The sequence below is a fragment of the Hemitrygon akajei genome, chromosome 13, assembly GCF_048418815.1.
Source record: "Hemitrygon akajei chromosome 13, sHemAka1.3, whole genome shotgun sequence".
Lineage (NCBI taxonomy): Eukaryota > Metazoa > Chordata > Chondrichthyes > Myliobatiformes > Dasyatidae > Hemitrygon > Hemitrygon akajei.
In genome coordinates, this window is record NC_133136.1 from 104,758,086 (window position 1) to 104,772,252 (window position 14,167).

The window sequence follows — 14,167 nt, forward strand, 5'->3', positions numbered from 1 at the left end:
CTTTTCAGGTGGCCCATTTATGACAGAGATGATGCAAAAAAAGTCTGTGAGTGGATAACTTGTCTCTGAAGTTTTCTTCCTCAAGGGATTTTAGAAGAGAATCTTTGACAATTTTTGTAGGTAGATTCTAGATAAATGAGGCTACCAGGAGTAAATGGGAGTAAACACCTAAAGCAAAAAAGAGCAGCGACCTAATTAAACAAAGAAACAGATTGAAGGCTCAGGTGGCTGTGCTGACCCTGATCCACATATTTCTATGACTGTATGACCCTCGCCTGACCCTGATTCATGTGTTTCTATGACTGTATGATCCCCGCCTGACCATGATTCATGTGTTTCTATGACTGTATGACCCTCGCCTGACCCTGATTCATCTGTTTCTATGACTGTATGACCCTCGCCTGACCCCGATTCATGTGTTTCTATGACTGTATGATCCCTGCCTGACCCTGATTCATGTGTTTCTATGACTGTATGACCCTGACTGACCCTGATTCATGTGTTTCTATGACTGTATGATCCCAGCCTGACCCTGATTCATGTGTTTCTATGACTGTATGATTCCCGCCTGACCCTGATTCATGTGTTTCTATGACTGTATGATCCCTGCCTGACCCTGATTCATGTGTTTCTATGACTGTATGACCCTCGCCTGACCCCGATTCATGTGTTTCTATGACTGTATGACCCTTGCCTGACCCCGATTCATGTGTTTCTATGACTGTATGATCCCTGCCTGACCCTAATTCATGTGTTTCTATGACTGTATGATCCCTGCCTGACCCTGATTCATGTGTTTCTATGACTGTATGACCCTTGCCTGACCCCGATTCATGTGTTTCTATGACTGTATGATCCCTGCCTGACCCTGATTCATGTGTTTCTATGACTGTATGACCCTTGCCTGACCCTGATTCATGTGTTTCTATGACTGTATGATCCCTGCCTGACCCTGATTCATGTGTTTCTATGACTGTATGACCCTTGCCTGACCCCGATTCATGTGTTTCTATGACTGTATGACCCTTGCCTGACCCTGATTCATGTGTTTCTATGACTGTATGATCCCTGCCTGACCCCGATTCATGTGTTTCTATGACTGTATGATCCTCGCCTGACCCTGATTCATGTGTTTCTATGACTGTATGATCCCTGCCTGACCCTGATTCATGTGTTTCTATGACTGTATGATCCCCGCCTGACCCTGATTCATGTGTTTCTATGACTGTATGATCCCCGCCTGACCCCGATTCATGTGTTTCTATGACTGTATGATCCTCGCCTGACCCTGATTCATGTGTTTCTATGACTGTATGATCCCGGCCTGACCCTGATTCATGTGTTTCTATGACTGTATGATCCCTGCCTGACCCTGATTCATGTGTTTCTATGACTGTATGATCCCTGCCTGACCCTGATTCATGTGTTTCTATGACTGTATGACCCTTGCCTGACCCTGATTCATGTGTTTCTATGACTGTATGACCCTTGCCTGACCCCAATTCATGTGTTTCTATGACTGTATGATCCCTGCCTGACCCTGATTCATGTGTTTCTATGACTGTATGACCCTGCCTGACCCTGATTCATGTGTTTCTATGACTGTATGACCCTTGCCTGACCCCGATTCATGTGTTTCTATGACTGTATGACCCTTGCCTGACCCCGATTCATGTGTTTCTATGACTGTATGATCCCTGCCTGACCCCGATTCATGTGTTTCTATGACTGTATGATCCCTGCCTGACCCCGATTCATGTGTTTCTATGACTGTATGATCCCTGCCTGACCCCGATTCATGTGTTTCTATGACTGTATGATCCCAGCCTGACCCTGATTCATGTGTATCTATGACTGTATGATCCTTGCCTGACCCCGATTCATGTGTTTCTATGGCTGTATGATCCTCGCCTGACCCTGATTCATGTGTTTCTATGACTGTATGATCCCCGCCTGACCCTGATTCATGTGTTTCTATGACTGTATGATCCCTGCCTGACCCTGATTCATGTGTTTCTATGACTGTATGATCCCTGCCTGACCCCGATTCATGTGTTTCTATGGCTGTATGATCCTCGCCTGACCCTGATTCATCTGTTTCTATGACTGTATGATCCCCGCCTGACCCTGATTCATGTGTTTCTATGACTGTATGATCCCTGCCTGACCCTGATTCATGTGTTTCTATGACTGTATGATCCTTGCCTGACCCTGATTCATGTGTTTCTATGACTGTATGATCCTTGCCTGACCCTGATTCATGTGTTTCTATGACTGTATGATCCTTGCCTGACCCTGATTCATGTGTTTCTATGACTGTATGATCCTTGCCTGACCCTGATTCATGTGTTTCTATGACTGTATGATCCTCGCCTGACCCTGATTCATGTGTTTCTATGACTGTATGATCCCTGCCTGACCCTGATTCATGTGTCTCTATGACTGTATGATCCTCGCCTGACCCTGATTCATGTGTTTCTATGACTGTATGATCCCTGCCTGACCCTGATTCATGTGTCTCTATGACTGTATGATCCCTGCCTGACCCTGATTCATGTGTCTCTATGACTGTATGACCCTTTTCAGACTCAGCCTACAGTCCCATCAATGGAAAAGCTTTCTATTTACCTTTGTAGTTCCCTTATTATCTGAAAGACCTGAACTATTACTCCTAAATTCTGAAATATCATGCCTCTTGTAATTTTCCTCTGTATAGTTAAACTCTTGACATTCAGTTATTGTCCTGGTAAATTTCTGCTGTATCTCATCATATTCTTTTGAAGCGGTGTTACTTCCAACTGATTCTGAATGTTGGTATCAAACCAGTGCTTATACAGCTGGAATATTAGTTTTGGAAAATTTCATTCCTTCAGATGAAAAGACCAGCATTTTGTTAACCTTTATAATTGTTTTCAGTACTTTCCCAATGATATTAATGATTCATAGATCTTCCAAACTCTTTGGACAGACAGCTGAAGAGGGTTTCTCTCAAACCACAGGTCTTGGACTGTGAATGGCCTTCAGAACATGGGAGGAGTTGTTTTGGCAGCTTCAGGGAATAACGATAAGCCAACAGTCCAGGTCCCATCGGAATTGTAGGGCTAAGAATTTGAAAAAAAGAGATAAGGCAAGATGGTACTATTATGTATTTTATATTTCAGTAATCTTGTATATATATCATTTGATTAAGCTTCTTGTTTGTTTAAATCATTAATTACGAATTATATGTAAAAATACATTAATTGCTTATGTCATTATGCTACCACATGATATGGAAGCGCCACGCTTAAAGTAAACTGAAACTACACCGGTATTTTTGGACTTCCATGAATTTCTTTGAATTAATTTAACATTTTGAAGTTACAAAATATAACACTAGTGACAAGGTATTTTAAAATGAACCCGATGCGGCTACCGACCTGTTGGAGTGCAGCAAGGCTTTTGAAGAGAAATAAAAAACAGCTTAGTGCAGCCCCGCATGTAGAGAGGCAGTCTTCTGTGGGGAAGACAAGTCCGAGCTTTTTAAGTCAGAAAACGAAAGACTTCAGGGTTCATAAAGAGTGAGTATCAGATGATAATAATCATTAAAAAACCAGAAATGTCTGGTTACATGGAAAAATTGATGAGTTTGATTACACAATAGGTAATTGTTCATATATACTGAAATATTGGAACAGTATTATGAAGCTTTTATGGCCAGTGCTATGAAGTATTATGGCCAGTGCTATCATGTTTGCTGTTGTGTGCTGGGGCAGCAGGCTGAGGGTAGCAGACACCAACAGAATCAACAAACTCATTCGTAAGGTCAGTGATGTTGTGGGGATGGAACTGGACTCTCTGACGGTGGTGTCTGAAAAGAGGATGCTGTCCAAGTCGCATGCCATCTTGGACAATGACTCCCATCCACTCCATAATGTATTGGTTAGGCACAGGAGTACATTCAGCCAGACACTCATTCCACCGAGATGCAACACGAAGCGTCATAGGAAGTCATTCCTGCCCATGGCCATCAAACTTTACAACTCCTCTCTCGGAGTGTCAGGCACCCTGAGCCAATAGGCTGGTCCTGGACTTATATCCACTTGGTGTAATTTATCTATTATTATTTAATTATTTATGGTGTTTATATTGCTATATTTGTACACTATTCTTGGTTGGTGCGACTGTAACAAAACCCAATTTCCCTCAGGATCAATAAAGTATGTCTGTCTGTCTGTCTTAGAACCAAAGCCATTGTTGCTTGCAGAGTGCTTTAGGTTTCATAAGTGGAATCAAAGAAGGGGGAGGTCATTTTGCATCAGTTTTCATTATGGAAGACATTAGCAATATGGTGAAAGTTCCAGATGTCAGGGGGCATGAAGTGTGTGAAGTTACCGTAACTAGAGAGAAGGTTCTTGGGAAACTGAAAGGTCTGAAGGTAGATAAGTCACCTGGACCAGATGGTGTACACTCCAGAGTTCTGAAAGAGGGGGACAAAGAGATCATGGAGGCATTAGTAATGATCTTTCAAGAAATACTAGATTCCATAATGGTTCTGGAAGATGGGAAAATTGGAAATGTCATTCCAATCTTTAAGACGGGAGAGAGGCTGAAGAAAGGAGACTATAGGCCAGTTAGTCTGACCTCAGTTGTTGGGAAGATGTTGCAGTCGATTATTAAGGATGAGGTCTCAGGTACTTAGATGCACATGATAAAACAGACCTTATTGGCTGCTTTCCTCAAGGGGAAATCTTGCCTGACAAATCTGTTGGAATTCTTTGAGGAAGTAACAAACAGGACTGACAAAGGAGAATTGGTTGATTATTTGTATTTGGATTTTCAGAAGGCCTTAGACAAGGTGCCAAATATGAGGCTGCTTAACACACTATGAGCCCATGGTATTACAGGAAAGATTCTAGGATGGATAATGCAGTGGCTGATTGGCAGGAGGCAAAGAGTGGGAATGAAGGGAACCTTTTCTGGCTGACTGGCAGTGACTGGTGGTGTTCCACAGGGGTCTGTGTTGAAGCCGATTCTTTTTTCATTATATGTCAATGATTTGGATACTGAAATTGATGGCTTTGCTGCAAAGTTTGCAGCCAATATAAAGACAGGTGGAAGGGCAGGTAGTATTGAGGAAGTAGAGAGTCTACAAAAGAACTTAGACAGATTTGGAGAATGGGCAAAGAAGTGGCAGATACAATACAGTGTCAGGAAGTGTACGGTCATGCACTTGGGTATAAGAAATGAAAGGACTGACAATTTTCTAAATGGAGAGAAAATACAAAAAACTGAGGTGCAAGGGGACTTGGGAGTCCTTGTGCAGGATTTCCAAAAGGTTAATCTGCAGGTTGAGTCTGTGGTGAGGAAGGTAAATGCAAGGTTAGCACTCATTTCAAGAGGACTTGAATATAAACATAAGGGTGTAATGTTAAGGTTTTATAAAGCACTGGTGAGGCCCCATTTGGAGTATTGTGAGCAGGTTTAGGCCCCTTTTCTTAGAAAGGATGTGTTAAAACTGGAGAGGTTTCAAAGGAGGTTCACAAAAATAATTCCAGGATTCAATGGCTTGTCATATGTAGAAAGTCTGATGGCTCTGGGCCTGTATTCACTAGAATTCAGAAGCATAAGGAGTGACCTAATTGAAACCTATCGGATGGTGAAAGGCCTTGATAGGATGTATGTGGAGATTAATGGGAGAGTCTAAGACCAGAGACACAGAGGGGCGTCCTTTAAGAATGGAGATGTGGAGGAATTACTTTAGCCAGAGAGTGGTGAACCTGTGCAATTCTTGACTCCAGGCAGCTGTGAAGGCCAAGTCTTTATGTATACTTATGGCAGAGGCTGATAGATTCTTGATTTTGTCAGGGCAGGAAAGGATATGGGGAGAAGGCAGAAGACTGCGCTGAGAGGAAAATTAGATCAGCCATGATGAAATGGTGGAGCAGACTTGTTGGGCCAAATGGCCCAATTCTGCTCCTATATCTTATGGTCTTACTTGAGCATAGGTGGCTGAACTGAAGAGATTGTCTGAACATTGTCAGTTCAGTGCTGAGTTTATTGATGCACTGAGAGATCATTTAGTTTGTGGAACATTACAAGGAAGCATCCAAAAATGGCTCCTAACTGAAGCACAAACAAGAGAAAATCTGCAGATGCTGGAAATCCAAACAATACACACAAAATGCTGGAAGAAATCAACAGGCCAGGCAGCATCTATGGAAAAAAGTACAGTTGAAGTTTGAAGTGTTGATTGTACTTTTTTTCCATAGATGCTGCCTGGCCTGCTGCATTGAGCTCCTCCTGCACTTTGGGTGTGTTGCTCCTAACTGAAGCACAGCTTACATTCAAAGGAGCAGTGGAAATCGCTGTATCAATGGAAACTGTAGACTGATATAATTGAGCTGCAGTCAGGAACGAAAGTGAGCTTGAACAAAATCACAGCATGTGAACAGAAACGTGCCTGGCTGAACAAATTGTGTTACCAGTGTGGCAGGGGCTCACTTACACCAGACCAATGCAGGTTTAAAGGCGAAACTTGCAGAAAATGTAACAAGCTAGGTCACACACAAAGAATATGTTGGGTAAGCAAAAGTAAATAGACTGCACAGAAAAGGAAAAATGGTAAAAAGTCAAGTTGCAGTTTCAAAAAGAGTAGTAATCTGCATACTGTTGATGGAAAATCTGATAATGATGAGAGTGATGCAGAATTAGGTAGTCTTGAAATTTATAGTGTAAAAATTATTAATAGATAAGCAATGTGGCTTACACCAGAAGTGAACAGCAAATTAATTAAAATGGAATTGGACACTGGTTCAGCTGTTTCAGTCATTCCACCAAATGAATTTGAGAGGCATTTCAAAGATACTAAATTGAAACCTGCAGATATCCAACTAAGAACTTTCATAGGAGAAAAGAGTACTTCTTTGGAAATGACATTTGTGACTATGAAATACAACAACCAATAAGCCACATTGTGTGCTTGTGTGTGGTAAAAACAGAAGGATCAGCATTATGGGGGCATGATTAGCTGAGACAACTACAATTTGATTGGAGTTCCATCTACTATTTGCATGCTACATCCCCTGCAATAAAACTATTTGAAAGCAAATTAAAAAAGGTACTAGATGATGCCATAACTGTCTCCATGTTGAACAGTATGAACCATTCCCCAATGGAGGGAAAACGTTCTTTGGTGCCAACGTCTGTGCCCCTGGTTGGAAAGCATACCGGACCAAAGAAGGACAACGCTGCTCAGAGGAAGCATGAAAGTGATGAAAGCAGTGGTCCGACTGTAACAGCTTTGGTAGACAACATATCTAACAAAGCCTCTGATATGTCAGTCAGGCAGCTACTCATGAAATATGGCTTGCTGTTAAGCTGGAGGAGAGTCAAGAACCTCAGGAAAGCTGTAAGTATTCAGCTTTTGTGAGTATAAAGAACCAGAATCTACCCTGTGCTCATTAAGACTATTGCATGAATTTCAAGTGGGAGACAAAAAGCTGCTTGTAAAAGTAGATGCAAAGACCAGAGCCCAGCTGGATGAATGGAAGGTCATAAAGAAAGGAGTCAATGGATACAAAGGATTCATCAGATGATGTTGTGGATGTGGAAACCAAGAGGAGAAATCATGAAGGAAGCAACAGAAGGGATAGGAAAACTCCAGTGAATTAAATGCATATTCCCAAGATCAAGATGCACATTATACCCAGAACATCTTCAGGGAGCGGTGACTCAGAAAGGCAGCGTCCATTATTAAGAACCTCCAGCGCCCAGGGCACACCCTTTTCTCACTGTTACCATCAGGTAGAAGGCACATACTCAGTGATTCAGGAACAGCTTCTTCCCCTCTGCCTTCCGATTCCTAAATGGACATTGAATCCTTAGACACTACCTCACTTTTTTAATATACAATATTTCTGTTTCTTGCACATTTTTAAATGTATTCAACATACATATACTGTAACTTATTTATTTATTTATTTTCTCTCTCTCTCTTCTATATTATGTATTGCTTTGAACTGCTGCTGCTAAGTTACCAAATTTCACATCACATGCCGGTGATAATAAACCTGATTCTGATTCTGAAGGAAGAGATTGAGAGAAAGAATGTGAACATGAAAAAGAAACGAGAAAGGGAAAAGGATTGAAGTAGATCAAGAGAGAGAAAAGGAGAAGAAAGTCCAGAGCTGTCAGAACCACGCATTGCATTCTCAGAGTCAGCTCCTACAGCCACTATGAACGAGGCCCCAGAACTTGAGAATTTTTTCACAGCCACATGTCTCACTAATCAAGCAAAGTGATATCCTTTGTCAAGAAAGATGTTATCCCACAAAAGTAAGAAATCCCCCACGGTGATTACATTTTTAGGCCTGAATGGGGAAACTTAAAATTTTCTGTGCTGTGGATGTCTGTATAGAGTGGTTGTATTACAGTAAATCATATACTGTGTACATGCTTGAGATACTTTCTCAATTGAGTTGAATTGAGTTGAAGTTTATAGCTAAGCAGAAGGGCGTGTTGTGTTTTTAATATTTTGGTCATATTTGAGTAATCATATATATATAGTTTGATTAAGCATTTTTGTTTGTTTAAATCATTATGAGTTATATGTAATAATACATTAATTGCCTAAGTCATCATGCTACCATATAATACAGATGTGTCTCGCTTAAAGTAAACTTGAACCACACCTGTATTTTTGGACTCCTGTAATTTTCTTGGAATTAATTTAACATTTTGAAGTTATAAAATGTAGCAGCTCGACACCTGGAGCCAGATAAATAACCATTTCCTCCATGTCAACAAGGCAAAGCAGATGATTATCAACTACAGGAGAGCTTTCACCACTCACACACCTTTTTGTATTGCTGGCAGAGCAGTGGAAACTGTGAGCAATTTCAACCATCTGTGAGTGTACATCTCACACAACCTCTCATGGTTGCAGAACACATCCAATATAATCAGGAAAGCACATCAATGCCTCTGCTTTCTGAGGAGAGTGAAGAGAGCTGGACTATGCACATCTATAATCATGACCTTCTACAGATGTGCAGTAGAGACAGACAAGAGGCTCTACAACACATAGACAGAACTGCCCAGTGCATCACAAGCACCAACCTACCTGCCAAAGTCTTATATAGAGAGAGGTGCCATGAAAGGGCCAGTAACATCATAAAGGATCCCTGCTCATGGACTGTTTGCCCCGCTCCCATCAGGGAGGAGGCGATGTTCTATAGCGTCCATGTCAGAACATCCAGACTCAGAAACAGTTTCTTTCCTCAAGCAGTATGGATGATCAGCACCTTCTTCCACTAACCCACCCCACCACCACTATTTCATCATTTCCTGTCAGAGTCACCCTCTGTACATTTCCTAGCATCACTTTATGGACATTCACTCAATCTATGTATATAAGCTGTTTTATGTATCTATTGTGTTTATTTATTATTGTGTTCATTATCTTATTGTGTTTTTTGTGCTGCATTGGATCTGGAGTAACAATTATTTGTTTTTCTTTACACTTGTATACCGGAAGTGACATTAAACAATCTTGAATCTTTACCACCTAGAGAAGGACAGCATCAGTGCACCGTTATAAACTTGCTGAAAAGTACAGCCCGTATTTCTGGGACATCTGAGATCCTGAATCTGGTCGTACTCATGCTGTCCTTAAAATGTTTCTTAGGCTCTAGAATTCAAAGTGATTAAATCCCTGAGATGGAGTTAATATTTTTATTTTAATGAAGGATACTGAATAAGTTAATAAAGTTTCTCTCTGGTATTATTTTCTAATTAAAGACTGCATTTGCTTGGAATGCATGAAAGGAAGTCTAATTGGGGGACTTCTACAACTGCTAGATCTTTGCTTCAAACTGTGTACTCGACTACAGCTGCACCCTGATTGTAACTGTGGAGCAAACAGCGACAAGGATTGCTTCCCAGCACCTAACCCTCTGAGAGCTTGCGGAGACCCAGAAAGCAAGCGTGCTGAAATATTCTCACCTGAATTCACCACTTGTACATTGCTTTGATCTCCTTTCTATCCACCTATTTGTCACACACACAGCTCAGTTAAATCTGTCCTGCATCTTGCAATGCTGGAGAGGGTGACATAACAGCTGGATTGTATGTCTGATTTATGAAAAAGCACAGCTGGCTTTTTCCTGAGCCTCACTTCAAACATTCCATGCTTTTGCTGTAAACAATCAGAAGAGCTTTTGACAGAGTAATTGGAGAGAAGCTCTTTCCACTTGCAGAGAGCACAGATTTAATGTAACTGGCCAATGAGTCAGAGACATGAGGAAATCCTTTTGGTTAATGTGTCTGTTCCAACCTGTAATGTAGTGTCTGGGCCAGTGGTGGTGATGGTGTTTGACCTCCCTCCATCTCAAAGGACATTGGATGATGATGATCATCATCACAAGCCTGGGCAGAAGGTATGGAGATTCTAAGATGTCCAGTCATCAGGATCGTTCTCTCAGCCTCACCATTGTAGTCCAAGGATAGATCATGAAGCAATATGTTTGCCACCAGCTTGGCTGCAGGATCTGCCAGAAGGATGTCCAATGACATCCAGCTGCCTTAGGGGTTCCGCTCTGGATTTGTTGTCTGGGTATACTCCCATGGCCTTACTCTCTCCCGAGGTTGCCCACGAGGCAGTGGAGCTATTTACCTCCTGGGGATAGATGGGGATCTGGTTCACGAGCACCAGGCCAAGTCCACACACCAGAGAGCCTGCTTGCTACGTGTGCAGGGGCCAGACTTCCTCCCCATCCTCTGTAGTTCAGCCTGAGTCCAAAAGGAGTTCAGTTTCCATGTGTCGCCAGCGAGGAGGTACTACATAAGGCTTGCCATTGGAGAGGCTGTGTACTGGCAGGGAGAGACTTACACATTCAGTTCTCCTTTTCATGAGACTGCTAGTCAATGATGAAAGCTGATAGTGAGAGCAACAAGCACTGCCCACTAACTAACACACTAGACATGTCACATCAATCATTTGGACACCAGTGGTGAGCCAGATTTATTTGCTAGTTTCAAAAGGGAATGAAAAAAAAACTTGATAGGTGTAATGTTGCTGGGCTTCAGGGAAACTGTGGGGGAGTGGGACTAATTGTATAACTCTTCCTACAGTCTCTTTCTGGTCTATATGATTTAATTACATGTAAGGACTTTAAAAAGCTAATAATGGTTTTTAGTTGAATAAGGTGATGAATAAATAATAGTCCTTCATTTCATCTCCTTGAACATCTTTTCCTTTTTTCTTAGTCTGTTATGAAATTTCAGGAAACAGGAACAAGTGGGCCAAATATCTATACCTTCATTTTCCGTCCTAGATTTTATTTCTAACTTAATTTCAATATCAGTGTTAAGAAAATCCTCCTCTTAGTTTTGTTGTCATCAATCAATAGAATATTACTATATAGCCTGTGAACACTGAGTCACAGAAGGAATACAGGTAACATTGAAGGATGCCTATGAAATTGGTCAAGGCTCCATTTCTCTTGCCCTCTCCCTTGGCCTTAGAGCATAGAACACAGAGCAGTTAAGCACAGAGAAAGGCCCTTCAACCTGCAATGTCTGTGTCAAACATGATGCTGAATTAAACTAATTCTCATCTGCCTGATCTTGATCCATATCCCTCCATTCCCCACATATTAATATATCTGTCTAACAGCCTCTTAAATGCCACTATCACATCCACTTCCCCCACTCCCCCCTGGCAACCTATTCCAGGGGTCTATCACTCTTAAAAAAAACTTACCTCACACATCTCCTTTAACCTTTTCCTTCTTCCCTTCAATAAATGTTCTTTACTAATTATAATTTCTACCACTGGAGAAAGATTCTGTTTGTCTACTCTGTCTAACGCCTCTCATAATTGTATAGACTTTGACCAAGTCCCTCTTCAGCCTCCTATATGCCAGAGAAAACAAGCTAAATTGTCCAACCTCTCCTTAAAGTCCATGCCTTCTAATCCAGGCGATATCCAACTACTAAAACAATCAATCGTCATTTCATTATAGACTGGTGAGTAGACACTGAGGCCTATGCATCAAAGAAACAGAGTGAGAGAGAGAGAGAGAGAGAGAGAGAGAGAGAGAGAGAGAGAGAGAGAGAGAGAGAGAGAGAGAGAGAGAGAGAGAGAGAGAGAGAGAGAGAGAGCGCTCAATAACAGAGGGATATACAATATGCCAACTTCATTAGAAATTGTTTTGGCAAACTGCAATGCATTCAGATTTTCAGCTCCAGAAGCCAAAAAGATTGTGCATTATGAGCCAGTAGAAAGTACTTCATATTCCTGTGTTATATTGTCTGAATAATGCTTAAGATGGGGCTTATTTATTTTCATTACCAGACAACAAAATGCAAATTATGCTTTTTGTAAACATTTAGTAACTATAACAGACAATATTCCTTTTCACAGGTATTAAAGTTCACAAGCGTTATCAAATTTGCATACTTCTCTGGTATTGAATCTTGATCTTAATTTTCTACAGAACTGTTTCAATTTCTTGGTCCAACATTAGTTTCATAATTAAATAAAAGTAAACTTTCATTTCTATCTAACTAGTGATTTAGTGTTTTTTTGGAGTTTTTCCACCCAAGTGTACCAGTGATCTTATATGTTACAAAGTGCATTCCACAACTGTATCCAGCCCAAAGCTTGCAGACCCAGCTGTTTCCTGCTGTCAGACCTCCCAAGGACTAAAACCATCACCTGTTCTCTTTCAACATCTGTTTAACTGCACTGACGGCCACTTATGTGATCAATTAGCATCCTTAATCCCTTGGGAACATAATATCGCAGCTCTGTAGCCGTGAATGACTTTGCAACCCACAGTCTGTGAATAAAGTTTTAACATTTTGGTTTAGGACAACTGAAATAAACATTCCTTATTTCAGTGATCACAGCACAAACCTAAAGTCAATGAATTTCATATTGATCATGTGTTTGCGTTTTGGATAACCATGATTACATAAAATGACAAAAGGTCATTAGGACCTTTAACGATAGAAATACTGACTCAATATCCAGCTGGCCATGGGCCTGAATCTGAGAGTGATCTGTCACTCAGAATTAACTGTCATAGTTACCCTATTACTTCAGCTGCCGTTTGATTGAATGGTTAAATAACATTATACTTTGAAGAAAACTGCAGGAAGGTTAGGCCACTTGTGGAAGTTAAAGAAAATTTTAAAGGTTAAAGACATGTGGAAGCACAAGGGCACTGCTGACAGAGTAACTACCTCACAGCATCAGAAACTGTGTCCAGTCCTGACTTCAGATGCAGTTTATATAAAGTATGGATGTTCTTTCCCTAATCAAATGGCTTTCTTCCAGGTGTGTACAAATTCTAAAGATGTATCGTTTAAATAGCCACTTTAAGCTATCCCTAAAGTACAGACGAGTGGTGGAATCTGCAGAGAGCTGAAGGAAACGTGGGGAGAAGAGATGGGATCAATATGGTATTAGTAAAATACAAGTCTGTAGCCTCTGGCCAGCATGGACTCTGTGGGATGACAGGTGTATTTCCATGCTGTAGCTTTCTGTGCCTCTAAGTCTGAAATAAAAACAGAAAACACACACAAAATGCTGGAGGAACTCAGCAGGTTAGGCAACATCTATTGAAATGAATAAATAATTGATGTTTTGGGCCTATCAAACTCTTAACCTGTTAAGGTGGTGGGAAGGTGAAATGAAACTGAGAAAAGAGAGATCAAGAAAAGGGAGGGAGGAGCCATTTCTCTATCTTTCTGTCTCTATCTGTGGAGACAAACTGTCTACCAACATCTTTTATAAATCTACCAGTTCTCACAGCCGACTTGACTATACTTCTACTCATCCTGTCTCCTGTAAAGAAGTTATTCCCTTTTATCAGTTCCTTTGTCTCCACTGCAGGTGTTCCAGGATGCAGCTTTCAAAGATGTCCTCCTTCAAACAATCTGGTTTCCCTTCCTCCACCATTGATGCTGTCCTCATCCTCACTTGCATCTCCCCCATTTCTCGGACATCTGCACTCACCTCATCTTCCCACCGCCTTAACAGTGATAAAATTCCTCTTGTCCTAACTAACTACCCCATAAGGCTCCACACTCAATACATCATCCTTTGCAACTTCCACCATCTCCAAAGGGACCCCATATCAAAACCCACCTTTACCTTCCCCCCATTCTCCACTCTCTT